An 18,021-nucleotide genomic window follows, 5' to 3' on the forward strand; every position below is an offset into this window, starting at 1 on the left:
ATTATATGTTCTCCAGAGTCTATTCTTATAGGGATCGAGCTTATTACCGGAGCTATAAACCATAAAAGCTTGAGTAAATTTTAATCGATTTACGTTCGCTCAGACGCCTCAAGCTATAAAGCGATAAAAACATGGAGATTTTAAGATAATTTTTTCTAAAGGATAACTACCTTAACTCAACCTCGTCATTCAGGGAAACGCCTTTATTTCTGCTAATATTTTGATAAGTTTGACATAATAAACGATGGGTGCGATTATTAAAAAAAGGCCCATTTATCGGATTTAGAAAATGAAAGTAATATATTTCGTGAATGGTCCGATAATCGGTTAGTGTTTTTCTTCTCCCGATATATATATATAATAACGTGTACACCATCTGCCCAGTTGCGGGAATAACAATTCTGGTTCGAAGGGTCGGCACGCTAAAAGGAAATTATTCATCCCAAAAATTTCCAATTTCGAGATGTAATTTCACGACATTTTACCTATCGTTGTACATTTTGATTTAGTTAACAAAAAACAAACATTCAATAACGTTCTATTTGGTATCCTATTTGCTGTAAGATCATCACAAAAGCTATCAGAGTCGTTTTAATTCATTTAGCTCTACACCGAGAGAAGGCGTTTGTGTGTATAAGCCGAAGCAAACTCTGAGCGTCCGAACGTATTCACCCGATCGTGTTTTTCAGCTAGTCTCAGTCAGATTTTCTCTTCCTGAAAATACTCACACTCTGTTTATTTGAAGTGAAAATAATGTTCGTATTAACGTTCCTCTGCTATACTACTAAGGTTTTCTGGAAGCCTTCTGGAATCAAGGACTTGTTGTAGGGCAAGTGACGTTCGACAAAAAGCATCAGCTCTAGCCGTTCAATGCCATTATTGCTGGATAGGAAGAGAAGCCTAATTCTCTATTAACTAAAACGAAAATTGGAAACTTTCAAAGGCGATGATGATGATGATGAGGTGCTATTGAATCATAGTCGTCTTTCAGGCACCTCGGTGAATCATCCCGAAACTAGTGATAAATGTATAGTCTATAAAACCTATATAGGTGGGTGAGACAAACTGAATAAAATTACTGAATTACAAACTATCTACAGGGTCACGCCTGGGCGAGCTAAAGGGGACTGATACAAGTCTCACCATGCCATAGTACAAATAAACTGTTACATAGTTTGTCACGTTGAATCATTTATACTCAAGGTATTTATAACAAAAAGGCACGAGTCATGCTACCGCACGATACAGCGTGTTGCATAGAATGTCAATCTGGGCAGTAATATGTCAAAACTATTATCATGCTTGCTGTTATTCGTTACATTTACAAACAGGATGTTGACCAAATGATTTGGCCCGATAATAAAGTTCATCTGATGATGACACTTGAGCTGGAGAAGCGATACGAGACACTTCAATTTAGTTATAAACATTTGACAGCTCTTTCTCGCTTACAGAGCTGGTCATTTTTTGTTCTGCAAATGAGTCATGAATTTGAGATACCTCAGTAGAACACAGAATCTTGTTTTAAGTTGCTTGAGAGTGGCTGTTTTCTAGGGTGCCGCACTGCAATCCTTGTAGATGACCGTTTTCTGCAAGCATTTTCGGAGAAAAGCATGGACACCCTATTATTAAGAGGCTCCGCAGTGGACTTGTCAGGCAAGAACCAAAAATGGTACATTCAAGCGTGTTCATATCTAGAGGCCTGCAAAATCGAGCCTACAGGCAGTCCTAGCAGGCAATTCTTTCGTAAAATAGCGGCCTCTTTGGACAAGAAAGTGTTCTTTAACACTGACCCTGACAAATAATTATGCAGGCATCGTATTTTAATAGCTCTAAAGTGATTGCTTCGACTCAAAGCTGTCGCGTACGATAGCAAGCTAGAACATTGTATAGTCTAATCACAATCTGTTTCGCGGGTCCTTGAGTGGCCAGCGAACACTGGCAATTTCCATCTGGCTCACGACTTCAGCAACCTGTCTAATAATAGACCAATCATCTGGCTTTAGAGAAGAGTTCTAATCGCGCGAGCAAATCGCTGAGTAAGGGGTGCCTCACAAACAAAGGCACGTCACTATAGTCCCTATTGAAATTTTGCGTAAATCAACATAGCGCCTTTGTGCATCAGGCGGTTCGATGGAAGCTCGAGTACGGATCACAAAATCCAACGTCTCGCAGAAGCCATTAAAATCGTTAATGCCCCGCACTCGCAGGAACCTCCGGACTGCCCCGTTCCTTCTGCCGAATAATATCTAGAAAAGTTCTAACCAAAGTACATCAGCGGTCATAATCAGGGGCCTAAACGCTGCCACCGTCTGAATACTTCCCTCGACACAGGATAGGCCTGTTCGGGAAGACAAGTAACGATATCAAAGCAGAGTTCCTTTACATTAAGTATCATAGCCATAACTCTGTCTTAGTACGTACAGAGCATACGCACCTATGATTTGATGAGGTGCAGATAGATTTAAGACACATTTTGTGACACTGGAGCATCATCTTCACAGGGTATCGTTTACCTCCGCTTGTGAGGCATGCCTGCTAAGAGAGTTCAAGGCCTGGTAGCACTAAAGTACGCGTTGATCTACGTAGCTGCCATCTACTTTAGCACGATTAGGAAACATTCACGTTGTTGCACTGGGCAAGAGAGGTGTTGTGTTAGTACGTTTGGAAATGCACACGGTCTGTCCTTTAGTTCAAACATGCGTCCATAGCTGACAAAACCCCTGAGCAGCATCAGCAGATGCAGAAGATGACGATAATGAGAAAAATGCTTTTCGACTGAGTCCCTGTTCAAATCACTGAGGTGATTTATACATGCATCTAACACGGTATTGATAGTTTCCGTATTATGCCAGACGACGCTAACTAAAGTTGTTTGGTGTGGGCCAGAGGGATATCATTATATTATTTTATCTTTTATATAAACCGCATGAGGTTCGTAGTGTTGTTTGGGACTATTCTTTTTACGCTGTTTGCAACGCTAATAGTTGTATCGTGTTGTTCAAATGTATCCTATCTATTTGACCAGAAAAAAATGACTCTGTCTGGGTCTAAGTGGGCATTTTTGATATTGTTAGTAACCATATATCCAATGGTGGGAGGCTGGTGTTTCAGTGAGCGACACACGGTGTTATAGCACCACCTTCTGCTTGTTAGAGATGAGGACATGGAGCGCATTTAAAACAAAATGTCCCTTCTACGCAGTCGTATAGAATCCCTTAGCAAACGTAGTACTTTGTGGATGTAAGGTTAATAGTTCTGCTCTCTGAGGTGTCCTTTAATTTGGAACAATATTGCAAGTTTTGCGACATGAGGTCATCGTAAAAATTTGAAGAGGGCTGCTGTCCCGACAAATCGTCATACGCGTATTTCTATCATTTCTGCAATAAACTAACAACCATTTGTAATTAATGCCAATTAATTAAATACATCCACTGTTTCTAGTAAGTCAATTGAAATCGATTTTGAATGTAAGAGTAATAGATTTTCTTATTCTACGGACTTAACAAACAGAGCACACGCTAGCCTATTAAACTAATACTCTGTTAGCTAGCTCCGGCTATGACGGGCGCATAAAATATTGGGCCAATGACCCTGTCTGCCAATCGGGCCCTTTAGGTACAAATTACAAAGACAATAGACAAAAACAAGACCGCGTTGATTCTTTATTATTACAGACAGGGCGCACAAGATGTGACGGTGTCTTTTGATTGATCAGCTCTTTTGCCTAATAGCGCAAGTAGACCGGCGCAAATAAAAGGACAAACATTTTGATTGAAAACTTTATTTTATCGATCGGCTATATTTTTTGAATTGTCATCACTAGCTTTCAGACATTCACAAAAAAAAAATCGTATTTGCTTTATCAAGACAAGAGTACGTATAAAATATTTTACAATCATGTTTATATCTGTCCTGAATCCGTGTTGGCCTAAATAATTCCATATGCAATTTCTTACTTGTTTTATCTTTTATACGCATATCTATTTATTTGTCAAGCTCAATTTCGGCCGTCTTACCATTCGATTTGCAGGTACATTTGGCTACAATAGAATTCGAAACATCTCATACATTTGATGGATATTCAAACTCGACAAGTCCGCCTACTACGTGAGCAATATCAGTCTCCTTTCTCTTGTTCAGTCAGCGTATCGCTAACGTGTTTTAACATTTTCTTTTCTAGGATAAAATTGTCCAGGTTCCAATTCTACTGGGGAAAAGAAAGTTGCACATGTTTCAGAAAGTAGCATATGCTGGCCCTGAATCCCTTGGGAGCCATTGTGCACAACAGAGCTCACCGGCTGGCGTCCCGGGCGAGGGCGAAGCGTGTCAGGGTGAGGGGTGGCTACATAAGCAAGGCCATAGCCGCCATGTATCGAACGCCCTGAGAACGCATGAGACAAAACGCATGTACAGGTCCTTCTTCTACTGTGGTTCTCCGACGCCGAAAACGGCGACGGCTTCCAGAGCAAAAAAAAAAAAAGATAAAAGGAACTGTTTCTCACCGACTTCGTTTCGCCTCGTCTTGCCCTTGTCCCCTTACTTTACGCCCCTGCCAACTCGTTCATTCCTAACTGTCTCAGATGAGCACCGTTTCTCTTCTGTCCTGCTGGCGACACGACTTTTACTGATGACTCTCTTGCTTCCGCCCTCTGCTTGCTAGAACGAACGGAAGCGGAGATCAGGAAAAAGCTCTGGAGAACAAACGCCACTGGACCCGGTTGCAGCGGCAATAACAACTGAAAACCGACGGAGTGGGACCGATCTAGAAAAGCTGATCTGCTACTTTATCCCGGAGTCAAGAAATGTAACTCAATTAGACATAAAAAAGGGTGGAAGAAGCAAGCAAGTACGTGGCCAAAAACACGGAATCGAATTGATTTCACATTCACTAGCTGAATGTTAACTGGAACGGGTTCTTGATCGGCCTCCACGTAACGCTGTGCGTCACCTAACCCCTCCGACTCTTCCAGAAGAAGCTGACGCGAAATCGTGCACCTGCTATGTATCGAAACGATGATAATATGAAAATGAAGGAAACACACGTTCGCCTGTCGTTCTATATAATTACTTGGTAAAAAAAAAAAAAAAAAAAAAAAAAGCTATAGAACAAGAGCGTTTACGTTAGAGTTATAAAACGGGCTAACTAGCGTTTTGTTGTCGACCTATAAATCTTTCGAGCGGAAAGTCCGGTACTGCCGTAAAGTACAACTTCCGATGGCGGGCCCCCAACGCACGTATACGCTAAGTTTCGAATTTGAATCCATGTACGGATCTGTAAGTTTACTAGTCAAGCGCGGTAAGATCACAACGTTATGGGGATCACTATGATAAATCCAGTATTTATGAATGCACCATGTTCGAATTTAGCCACACTATACAGAAGTATAGGACAAAACAAAAAGAAAACAGTTTTTTTAAGCAATGAGCAATTTACACTCTTATGAGTAGTCAAATTCGACGGTGTTACGTTGAAATTGAAGCTCTGACAGGCCGTACAATATGAAATATACGTTTTTATAGGTTATATCTGTCTTTCTTACATTTTGTTCTTCACTTTGTTCAGTATATAGATTGATCGAAAAATGCACCCCATATCATGAACTTCCAGTGTAGATGCGTTCGGGTTTCCTAAAAGATCTTTACACTGACTCTGGTTTCATTGATGAAATGAAATAATTGATGACAGAAGCGAAGAAACGTATTTGTTTACCGATCACAAAAGGCTACTACTATCTGTCTTGTGTTAAATGCGCAATGGATTGGGCTTGGTATTTTGGAAACCTTGTCCTTCTTCCAGATTAGGATTTAAGGATCACAACAATGACAATTAGACCATCGCTGATATGTCCGCTAGGTGTCGTCAAGTGTTGCGTCACAGATACTTAGCCGTACATTTGGATGATGGTCTCCAGATATTACGGAGAATTTAGCTTTAATATAGCATCCTTTCCAATGCATAGGGTAGACTCGTTTCTTAAACCAATTGAACAACAATGATGGAAATTAGAGTACGTAAAGAAGGCAACAATCAAGTTCCATTGTTTCCTATTGCACTTTTATTATATTGCCGTTAAAGCTGTTCTGGCGGGTGAACGAGTGCCAAACGTGATTTCCCTTTCCCCGTCATCGAGAACATCAAAAGATTGCCCTTCAGTCGCCACCAAATTGTACTCATTGTTGTTATCGGTGATTGGCCAAAACTAGTGAATAGCGCCTCCATAACATTGGTTGTCGAGTTTTCCGTTAGGGCTAAGCAGCCTTTCTGAAGGAGATGACCTCTCACCCACAATGAAGCACTCACATATATTGATACCAAGCATCTATGATATATCTAAAATCGTGCTCGCACAGACGCAACTACATTTTGAAGATATTCGACACAACGATTATCCATTAAATCTTCTCGCACCGCATGCTTGGATATAACCGCCCAGCAATGCCTTAGGCTGTGCTGCATGATGACCCGCTGTATTCTGTTACTCATATCCTCGTAGGATTTTTTCCGCTATACCCCTGTCTTCGATTCCCAGATGCCCCTGCTGCGTTGAGAAGACAACAAGGTTAATGGACTCTTTTGCTGACGATGCACAAAGCCCAGCCCACTTCTGGGTTGTTTTCTTTATAAGCATTATTCGAAATTACGTAAAATAAATGAAAAGTCCTGATTCACTAGTCAGCTAGCTAGGTTGCAACGCTCGGACCTTTAGTGGGTGACACGGTACGAGGCAGGATATAGTTGCTAAAGCATCATTTGGGATCAAAAGAATGAAAGCGCCGTACTTTCGTTTTCCTTTTACAAGGTCTACCAGACACGTAGACACGGGCCGCGTCCTCAGGTTTTCAGGCCACAAGCTTTAGATCGTCCACGGCCTACGGCTGACTTCTTTCTCTATGTAATCATTTACACCATTATACGGCAATAGAATGTGTGGGGGGCACGTTTCGCTGGCGCCCCACAGCCTACTGGAAAAGAGCCTCCTCGTAGCGTTACTTAAGTCCTCAGAATATCATACAGTTTCAGGTATGAAAGGAAGAACATCTCTCAAGGCAAAGTACTAGGTTGCATCTTACTAGGTGGTGAGTTTTCTGTCTCCATGTGACGGCTATTTATAGTTCCTGTTTTCGCGATGGAAGCGGTTAGTACCATGGCAAATACGCACTGGAACGCATTCAATTGCGGTGCGCTCCCTTTACGTATGAACATTTACACATATACAGAGAAAACTCAAGAAAAATGACTACCAAATACCATCACTATTACCATTATCGTTATGATAATTATGCTTAACGTGATATCTGGTCATAGAAGATAATGAAAGTCATGATATATTGACAAATAGAAAATCTGGAAAATTCTGATTAGTAATGATACGGACACGTCTGCCGTGATAAATTTTATTTTCTGCAGGCTAGTAAATCTCTACTCTTGCTTGATAGCCTTTTACATAGAAGGAACAGGACGTGCATCAACTATGATGAACTGTACAAATTTGGGTTAATGGTTTGCCAAGAATAGAACATCTTGTTAACGCTCTACCAATGAGGAAGCGTAGTTGTTCTATCTGCCGCTTATAATAAATGAAATTCGACAGGCTGACTAATTTTTTAGGGGAAGGCCTAAACAGTGACGCGACACGTCACGGACTAAGTAAGGGGCTTAGTTTCTCTACTAATCCTACTGCCAGTTGATTTATTTAACTTGAAGCAATGTGACATGTAAATCTGTGGAAACGCTTACATAGTGGATTTTCGAGCAGCTCCGTGCCTCCTAGACTTCTCAAGTCCATATTCGCCGATTTGATAATCTGTGTGGGAGCATACGATGGAAGAATGTGTGTGGTGTCTCGTCCTTTGTACGCCGCCCCTCTTTTGTGTTACCTTTCGATGTTCATTTGGCTTACTCTGCTGCCTCTTATGCTCCCTTAGAGAAACACTGCGGATCAAAGCATCGATACTTATTTCGGCTTTCGTTCCAACACACACCCTCAACGCTTGCGCTTTGAGATGCGCCAACAAAAATATTGCCTCTGAAGCGTCTGCACACGTACACAGTTGACTACGAGCGAACCGCTAAGCACAGTAGACCCTATGGGGTTTTTAGCAGTCATTCGATGGAATCGTATATAACAGCAGCAACGACGAGTCCGATCAAATCGGGTTCAGCTCAGCGGGTGCACGGGACCCTAGTCTAAAGGCTGAAATGGAGCCACCCATGGGCTACTGGCCAGATTATCGAAATTACAAACATGGGATGCTTCCAACGACGAGCCTTCTCTTGCTGTGTAATAGGCCAAACTAAGATGGGGACAAAGCACTGAAAATGACCGAAAGCTTTATTTAGCAGCTTTGGTCGTCAGTCGCTTTGGGGGAAAACGGAAGGTCGAGCTATGAAGTTCGGAACTAACGTAGCGTTAAGTTTTTGGTTGGCAGGGTTGCACCTCTTTCCCGAACGCACGAATTAAATAAGTTAAGATTTACTCGATTCATTCACTATAAGGCGATCTATATTTCCATAAACATCTCGTTTCTATTTTTGACCGTAAAATGCAACTTTATTGTAAAATATTCTGCCTGGTTTTTGATCTTCGAAAACGCGACGCTGCGTCGGATATCCTCACCACTTACTCTTAAGAAGTGAGGCAGCTAATGATCTAGCCAAGAGGCATAGCGCGCCTAACCTAAAGCCGCAGCCGAAGTACGTATCGACTCATTGGCATGTGTTAAGGGAGGTGAACTAATAGATTAACCTAAAACCCGCAGGCTTTATGGGTCAAGGCTGCTTCTATCAACAGCCATCGTCACATAGTCTAGCGCGCACTTGAAGGATCCCACAGCCCATCGTGGCAATGTTCATTCATGTGAATACCACTTTTCTTCCCTCTCAAGATTTGAGGGTCATGGGGAAATCAACAACCTTATGGGGTGTATTTAAGCATTCCAATATAATAGAAAAAAAAGTACCAACTGAGATCATTACTCCTAGAATATCTCCAAGGGAATATGGTTGTGATTAAAAATGACCGCAGTAATTTTAGTACAGCATATCTGTTGTGTCGTTTTTAAAATGTTTAAATAATAAAAAAATACTTGAGGTTATTTTAGCAAGAGAATGTGTAGCGACCAAATTAAAAATTAATAACAGTCATATGACTATGCTATTTATTGAAATTTCAGAATACACTATGTATCGTTTACGTATCTTCTTCCCCTCACCGCTCGCATAGGCTTGTATCTTGGTTACTGCTTTCGTCATCGTTGCTAGATCAGCTATAAAAATGGTATCTACGTACAAAATGCCAATTATAAAATCGCCGTATGTTTTCTATGGGAGCTACAACAGCACATCGGTTCAAGGATTAGGCGCGGCGCGCAAATTTTGAAATCCGTTACCGGCCAAGCACCGTCTCAGGTGTTTGCTATTGCGGCGACTGCAATGAGCTATGTCACGTTAGGCGTAACTATAATATCACATTTGACACCGTTTAACCTAAACGCTACCACGCGTCGATGTCACTTGTCAACAACAGACACCCTTAACTGGATTGTTGTTTCCAACAGCATCACCAGCTCCTCTACGAATAATCAATGTTGGTTTGTTAAACAGGAATTGACTTGCATGAGGCAGACATGCTTTCACATTGCCTGTGGTCTAATGGCGTACGCATTGATGAAAATTACTGAATCGTAAATACTTCCTATAAATTCGAGTACATATGTATGTTTCTATCTAGTAATTAGTTCTCATGTGCTCCATCGCGACTTAAGGGCATACATGGTCGTGGGGAGACGACTGACCATTGCTTAGGTTGAGGTAGTGCAGGTACATCGCAGTGAAATCTACTCGTTGAACACACAAAGTAGTCACTGAACTACTGAAACGTTTCTAGCGTTTTTTTTTAAACACCTGCTCTTCGTCAAGGCCAGCCTTGAATCCGCCGTCACTTTTCACGACAGCCAACCCAATCATAGGAACAAGTGAATGTGGCTATTGAAGACAAACTCAATCGGCAGCTTATTATAAATATCGTTTCTGAAGCTCGATCGAGCTGGATGACACGGACCATTTTTGTAAGTGAAGTGCAAATATAGACTTCAAGGGAAATCGAAATCGTTTTATGGCAAGCCGTATCGAAAGCAGTTAAGCACAGTTACGAATGTGACACAGGGTAACGAACAATGAGACATTGCCAATCCAGTGAAGAAGGGGTTCCTTTCTTGGTACCCGATCGAAGCGAATTAGTGGCGACCATATTATCGTTGCGACCTAAAATTGTATATGATACTTTCATAAGAGGTGTAACTAGTTGAACAAATCACACATTCCTATAACAGATTAATTACTTTTGTTTAAGCAGGTTTATTCAGACAATGATCATTGCTTCAGTATTGGTCTATTTTCTTGATTTCGATCCCCAGCCAAAGCTAATATCACAGTCTCCTTATGAACTTAAACCTTAAGATCACCTTTTTTTTTTTTTATCTAGAAGCTTTACGAGGCGAAGACCAGACGGACAGTACATACCTCGACTGACTGAGAAACGGACAGAGACAGACAAAGAAAAGTAATGAGAAATGACTCAGCTCAAAATTCTATTTGAAATTAATCTCGTCGCTTCCAGCCTTCTGAAGCACATCTCTGAAAACGTTTATCATTTTTGTATGGCTACATGTATTTTTCGCGCATACAAAACTACTTCCACTACGCAGTCATATGTCGGTCGGTCGGTCGGTCAACTAGAAATGTGTCCAAGCAAAAGTTGTCAGTCTATAATTCAAATAAAGATACTTACCTATCTATTTATTACCTATTTAACTATAATTTAATTAGTCGAGGATTTTAATACTAAGGATAATTGTCTATTAACTGAGCAGCAGTTCAGGGTCCTGCGATGTCGCTCTGGAAAATCAAGTCAGTCATCAGGCTAATGCTAAATGGTGTTCGAGCAACGTTTTCTGCTAATCTCTAGCACATTCTTAGAAAAAAAAAGCCGTGGAAGCTGCCTGTTGTCGCGTCTCGCTCTCTACTATGTCCACGAGAAATACTTCAAGACCAAGTTAACTGCCAGTGCGATTTTGTTCATTAGACTATTCTGTAATTAGCAACATTTTAGAACTAGGTAAATCTTTAACTTAAGTAGTTCCACTTATGTATGGCTTCAAATATGGGCGTCACTCGTTTATCAGTGGATTGCGAAGCTAGACGATGTTACGGTGATCGAATACTTTGATATGATCATTCGTTTTAAAGCTACTTACTCATCGTTCGTTTGCACAGCATCACTCAATCCTACCTCACAGGTCGTATCTCCTCGTTGTTGTCTGGTATAATACCCAAGCAACGTGATTCGAAGCGGAAAAACGTGCGCTGATCTGCTCTCCGCTATCAATATCAACAAAAGGAAAATCTCCGCCAATTTTTGCCGCCGAAATTGCCAAATTGGCAATTGTTTATGTTCCGCAAAAAATGTGGTACGGCCTATCTACTGACTATTTATATATTCACAAATATCTCTAAGTAGATCGCCCTGGAATTTTTTTGGCTTATTTTTCCTGGCAACGCTGATATCATTATCGAAATTGCTACAAACTGGAGTGAGGCAAAAACCTACGACAGTGTCACATGGCCAGCTGACAGCTTTCCCGTTAGAGGTTTGCATGAACAAATGCGTTTTTATTACGGAGAAGCAGGTGATGCCAGAAAATCGAATCGGTTACTATAAAATGATTATACGTTACAACGAAGAGTAAAGATAAGGCGGACTGTTTGTTGGGACAAGAAAATAGAGGATAATTTGGATTTGTCGGTTTATGACACCTTCTCGATAACTAGGTTAGCAACGTACTTGACAGGAATGGCACAGCTTTCTTGCTGGCGATAGCACCCAACTCCGAAGTATACAGATTTCATGGGTATTCCCTCAGGGAAAGAGAAGCGCAACAATTTGCCATCGATCCCAGAACATGGACTATATCTTGACATTATCCTAGATAGTGCATCAATATGTTCCCTATTTGAAAATATCTATTCTCAGTGTACGTGAATACAATTCAAACAAGTATCGATCATCTAGAAAACGACCTTAACCCCTTTTGTGACTTTGTGTGGGTAGGCTTAGTTAGACAAAAGGATTTCTCTAGGCCGTATTTTCGATCATGTATTCGAAATGCATTCGGTTTCTGGTAAACTCCAAAAACCCTCGTTCACTTCGATGAAGATTGGAAGATACACTGCTTTTTCGTTTAACAAGAATTAGTATGTGAAGATTTTCCATCTTTATACAATCGACTGACGACCAAAGAGAACTGACATCTGCTACAGTATCAGAAAATAATTACAACACCATACTGGAACACCTGAATCGGGTTAATCTGACGGTTCAATACTGTCATTGGGATAACTACATAAAGCGGAAACGGCATGCGTGGGAAAATGCAGCGGACTTTACTGGCGCAGAAAACTCTCATGGAACAACAAACTGCGTAAATGTAATGAAATAAGGGGCAATACGGTGAGATAAATCGAACAGCTGCACCATTGTTTGGATTTAGCAGTTGAGTTTAGGCGGGATACGTCTGAACCCCTCTAGATTAGATTGGGGAACAGTAACAACATATCGTTGGGTAATATTTGGCATGTATACTTTGTGCGGATCATGCGTGAGAAAAGGAAGAATAGGTAGGCGAGCTTTTGGTTCAACAGATAAGTATGGGCTGATGCTATTTACGGGCTTATACTGGCTATACGCATTTTCGTTGAAGTTCTTGGTATAAAGTACCATCATTCGTAGCTATCCCTGAACTAAACGAGTCAATAGATAGTTCTGCACTAATATATATATATATATATATATATATATATATATATATATACATACATATATAAATAGTTGCCATAAATGGATGATTTATTTCCTCTTTATAAAATTGTTATTTGGAACATAGTCTACTTGTTCTTCGTTTATCTCTCATTAATCAGTTCGGTCTACCAAAGAGTATATCTGCCCTACCAGCGAAGCTGTAGAACACAATTTTCCTTCGACTGTGAATTGAATATTGTACGGAACGTTTCGAATTGCGCGGATAAAGTATGGTCAGGATGGAAATGGCGGTAGGAATCGAGAAGGTGTACGATATAATTTTACTAATAATTGATCAACAAATATCTCTAATCAAACGAAATTACTGTTACATTCTGAGCGATTAGTATGATCCCGGGCTTTTCTTGATAAGCTGAAACGGTCCGCGCTGCCTAGACAGAGCCTGAAAAAAAACAGTTCCTTCTGCCTGTGTAGCTTCTTGAACATCTGAGTCGTGGCTCACTGTTTTTAACATGAAATGTCATCGAGGCCTCCAAAAATCATAGATCGGTAACTCGAATCTCTAACCGGGCCATATTGAATTTATTAAATATGCATAGTATATCATAAACATTGTTGGAATTTTTTTTTATCTGAGGCTACGACGTGTCAATTCAGCTGAGCGGGTCATTCTTACGTATTACATTATACATTTAATTAACGTTGACACGGATTTTTTTAGCTGTTTTATCAAACAAGATGTCCGGCGGTGCATACGAGCAACCGAGTCTACATTGCGACCTGGACCAGTATTCTGAATTAATTTCTACAGCTGTTTGATATCGGACAAACGGTGGAAGGAGGCAAAGGTCAAGAACTTTCTTCTGCCATTCAACATATCTATCTTTGGAGCTAGAAGCTGAACATTTTACTTTTTTAATTTAAGCAAGACGATGACAGCGGCTTGGTAGAAACGTTATAACAATTCTTCCGTTACAATAACGGCTTAGCGTTATAACTTCTTAACGTTATGATGACTGCGTACAATTTAACCATCTATAAACGAAAAATTCGAGAGACAAAACACAATGTTAATCATACGGTGCCTAAGAAATGTATTTTGCAGGGGTCGAAGCTCATTATATCCAATGCATCAATCCTCGTTCAAGTTTTCTTGGACGCCATTTTGAAAGTTTGTTTTTATTTGTTTTGTTTATTTGACCCAAAAATAGTAACATAAAGATCAAATGTAATTATAGATATATTTATCTTGATTTTACGGGCACATATATGTCACACAATAAAACATGATCGCTCTTGGTATTAGGAAGGTGCTCGGAGTGCAGATTCTCATTGAGGGAGTGGCGCTCGGACATAAATAAAATTTTATAATATACTCTACCGGAATCGAGATTCTGATGCGTTCATGTTCGATATAACAAGCGACCTCGGATGTTAGTTGTGTCATTACAAAGTTTAACTTTACGGCCAACGTAACTATCTTACGTGCTGTGATCGATAGTTTTAATAGGCTTTTTCCGCCAAACGAGGCGTATAGCTTTCACATGGGCACGCAGTAAAGAGATATGTGTGCACGCATAACCAATATAAAAAGAGTGTATTTTAAACAACGAATAAAAACAAATAGACGGTTTACTTAATGTGGAACTTTGTCTTGAAGAAATTGAATCATCGCATTGCTGAGATTCGCTTCCGTCGCCGTTTGTAGAGGCACAAAGCCGAAGCTGTGTTGTAACTGTTCACCGAAAGGCTGCCATGTAAAATAGTAAACTTGAGAGAACGCCTAATTGTTTCCATGTGTTGCTTTGCCTTACACAGCATACTTGATAAACGAAAATAAAAAACTTTATTAACAACAACTTTAACTTTTAAACACCTTCCAAAGGACTTTTAATAGTTCTTAGTATCTGTTCGATCATAATATAGTACTCCTAATCACAGTAATAAAATAGTCCTTCTTTTTTTTATGTTTCTGGCACGTTTTGATATTAGCTGTATATGATGTAGCTGATATTAGCTACAAATAGCTACAATTAACCTTAGATGTTCATGAAGCGGTGAACATGTACTTTAACTATAACATAAGTCAGTAAGAGAAAAGCTCTTTTTGGAACGGAATTCTTTGAAAGGGGTAATATCCAATATTTGTTCCGATAGAAAGCATCCGTTTGGTCAGTGATTGGTCTAAGTTTATTTAACTATCACGGCTTCTAGCTTATTTCCGCGGTGTGTAACCCCTTTCGGTTATGGCATCGTGGGTCACGTGTTTGCCTGCTCAACGTATGAAACACGTAATTGTGTGCGTTCAAATTCCAGATTGCGTTCATTGTTTTGCGAGGGGAACCTGTTGTCCGATAGGATGCCTAACGATGGTACCAAACCTAGAATACCAAACATAAGCGATCTGTAACCATGAACCATAGACTGTAAGAGCATAAATCGCTCATCCGCATTTTTCTAATCGGTAAGAGGCTGAGCTCTTGCCAGCCCTCGACCTAGAGTGCCTCATAGCTTCCAGTCTCTAAAGTCATTCAGACACTGGCAAAGCTCATGAATGAAGTGAATGTATTTAGCTAGATGAAAAAAAAGATAAGTAAATTCAGAATTAAGTACAATGGATACTACTGTTTTTATTGCTTCCATTAGTTTGGTTTTAACATAATAACAGGTTTAAATAACAAGTGGTCGTTACGAACAGTAACGGTCACTGGCAAAGGGTACGACGTAGGTACCACTGTGCAATGGAAAGCAAACGCTTAGCAAATATTATTGCACAACGAAGTTTCCCGTTCTGCTCAAACCAGAGTACATTTCCTGTGGCCTCCTATCCCTTTTACCCATAGACCACGGCCCCCCGGTTTTCTACCTCACACAGTCAATATGAGGTCACTGCGGGTCACTTACTACCGAGTCACCCCTGCGCTCAGCGAAGCCACCCTTTAGTGGAGTGCAGCCAACTCCACAACTGATTGAATCTGAGCTGCGCTGCTCCCCGCAGCGGATGGCGCGGAATTTGAATTTCAAATTTCCTATACAAGCAGCAAGCTAAAAGGGTAGAGGCGTCTATAGGGGTGCTGGTGGTGGGGATAACTGTAGCTATATTTAGACGAACAAATAAACAGGGTGTTCAAAAAGTTACCCACCTATATAAGCGATTAGTTATAATTGAAGCTGAACACTCTCGTTATAATTCACTATCATTATTTATAATATTACTACATATTCTGCTCGCCATTTTTAAACAAGAATCATGTAAAGAAAATATCTTAGAGGACTATAAAATGTCTGTTACAGTGAGCTAGTCGAGATGATAGCCAGGCTATAGTTTTGTCTAAGGTAAATTTTTCTGAACCACTGTATTTTTTTTTTAGCTGATTCTCTATTAATAAAACAAATAATAAAGATGAATTGCTCAGAGAAAGTTTTTGAGCCGCCAGACGTTCCTCAAGCTTCGATAGAAATAGGCAACCTTCTATACATCCTGTACACAATACAATGGCAGAGTAAGACATGCCAGTGCCACGAGGGTGGCGAAGAATAACAGCTTGCATAATGGAACTACCACGATTACAAGGGAAAAGATTCGGATTCATACAATCGATCATAACGACTATAACTCGCTTTTCGTTTTTAGCGAAATAGCGACGCTTGAAGAGCACGAGCATGGTAATTGCACGATGACCCCCCCCCCCCCCAACTTTGCTAGTTACTAACGGGCTTTAAGGATAACAAACAAGTATGTATTTTCATCTGCTCGTAATATTCTCGAAGATGCCGTAGGCTCAAAAAATCCTATGAAGATTTACTATATCGACTCATACTCCACATGAATAGGCTGAATCTAATTATGTTACCTATCTATACTCACAATATATTTGAAATCATTTAAATTTCAAAATTATTACTATCAATGTTAGGGTAATTGATAGCGAATGTACATTCGAAATAGTTACTTCTGCACAAGGGGGAACGACTGTTCAGCGAGTATCTTCATTAATTCCAAGAGGTTTGACTCCTTAACACTGAAAGTGACGTTTATGCTTATATAACAAAATTGAATAGCTTTAGACAGCTGCAGTGTATACGTTTAAATATTGAAATCACATTTGAAAGCGAAGCCATAATTGTTGCAGCTTGTTCTTAGTTATTCGATCATTTGTCTGCAGAGGCAGACCAGGATATCTAGCGCGCAGTTTCCATGTCAGTTCAGTAACCTCATGCTGGTGGTCCACAGGTTTGTGCGGTACACTTGCTAAAACGAAAGGGAGTATAGCAAGTGTGAGATAAATAGAGAAAAAGTAGCTAATATCAACTACATATTTATGCAAAAAGCGTCGAAGAACAACTGTTACTCAATAGAAACCACAAGGGTTTTTCTATAGTTCGCAACGCAGTTCTACACAGACGACACATACATATCTTGTCCATCAGCTATAGTGGCAGTAGGAATCGTAGCTTTCGTCCTGCTGCCTAACCTGTAGGTAGCACGGGCTAGCGCGCATTCCATAATAACGAGTTGCGGATTAAACCTGAGTGAGGTTATCAAGTTGACTCACAGGTCGGACGTCCCGTACTTGATGCGTGACTCTGTGTAGACAGTATACTAATGTCAGTATTGATATTTCGGAGGCTAGCAAGTCCGTTGTAGAGAGAGAGAGAGAAGGGGGGGAGCGAAAGGGAGGGGCTTTGAGTCGATGCCCGTTTCAGCGTGCACGGGCTGGACCATGCACGTCTCTGTTCCCTTAACTGCGCAAACCTGATGTCTTCCTTTTCTAGCAAGATACGAGCTGTGCTCGTCAGCGGTCGACTCGCGTGAGCACTGCAATAGCTATTATTCTTCGTTCACTATAGCTTCTTTTCCATAATCAACATCAGTATTCATAAACGGCTGGACGAACTAGTCAGCCAAACAACTTTTGAATCGGTTAGTGGGTCTTCATCATACAGGGAAAGTCAGGCACGATGGGCGAAAAATGCAGCCAGCCTATCGATTAGCGGCCTACCGCAGGTGGGCTATCTAGTAGAAAACCTACCGCAGCCTAGACCTAGATTATCGCTCAGACCACGCTGCGTGAATTAGCTAGTCATTACGGGCTGTGTGAATAGCACTAGGCGTTGATTTATTATGTATATGCATACATCGCGATTATTTAATACAAATTTACTCTAATTTTCGATATTTAGCTAACACGCCCAACTG

The 18,021-nt window shown here is 40.6% G+C and overlaps 1 long non-coding RNA gene across 6 annotated transcripts in view; it reads right to left on the reverse strand.

Moving 5' to 3' along the window:
- Positions 1-161: 161 nt before the first annotated feature.
- The window catches only part of LOC147755822 (uncharacterized), a 27,958-nt gene continuing 10,098 nt past the window's right edge, over positions 162-18,021 (reverse strand). Inside the window, exons 3-5 of one of the 6 annotated variants that reach the window (XR_015326202.1) lie at positions 14,458-14,643; positions 11,260-13,856; positions 9,191-10,267 (exon numbers count right to left, since the gene is read on the reverse strand). This is a non-coding gene — a long non-coding RNA (uncharacterized LOC147755822). Of the gene's footprint in view, positions 1,590-9,190; positions 10,268-11,259; positions 13,857-14,457; positions 14,644-14,988; positions 15,203-15,419; positions 17,074-18,021 lie in introns of those variants that run through there. The other 5 variants (XR_015326203.1, XR_015326208.1, XR_015326206.1 and 2 more) reach the window with 5 other exon arrangements.

Source organism: Varroa destructor, unplaced genomic scaffold (genome assembly GCF_002443255.2).
Source record: "Varroa destructor unplaced genomic scaffold, Vdes_3.0 BEIS01000004.1, whole genome shotgun sequence".
Lineage (NCBI taxonomy): Eukaryota > Metazoa > Arthropoda > Arachnida > Mesostigmata > Varroidae > Varroa > Varroa destructor.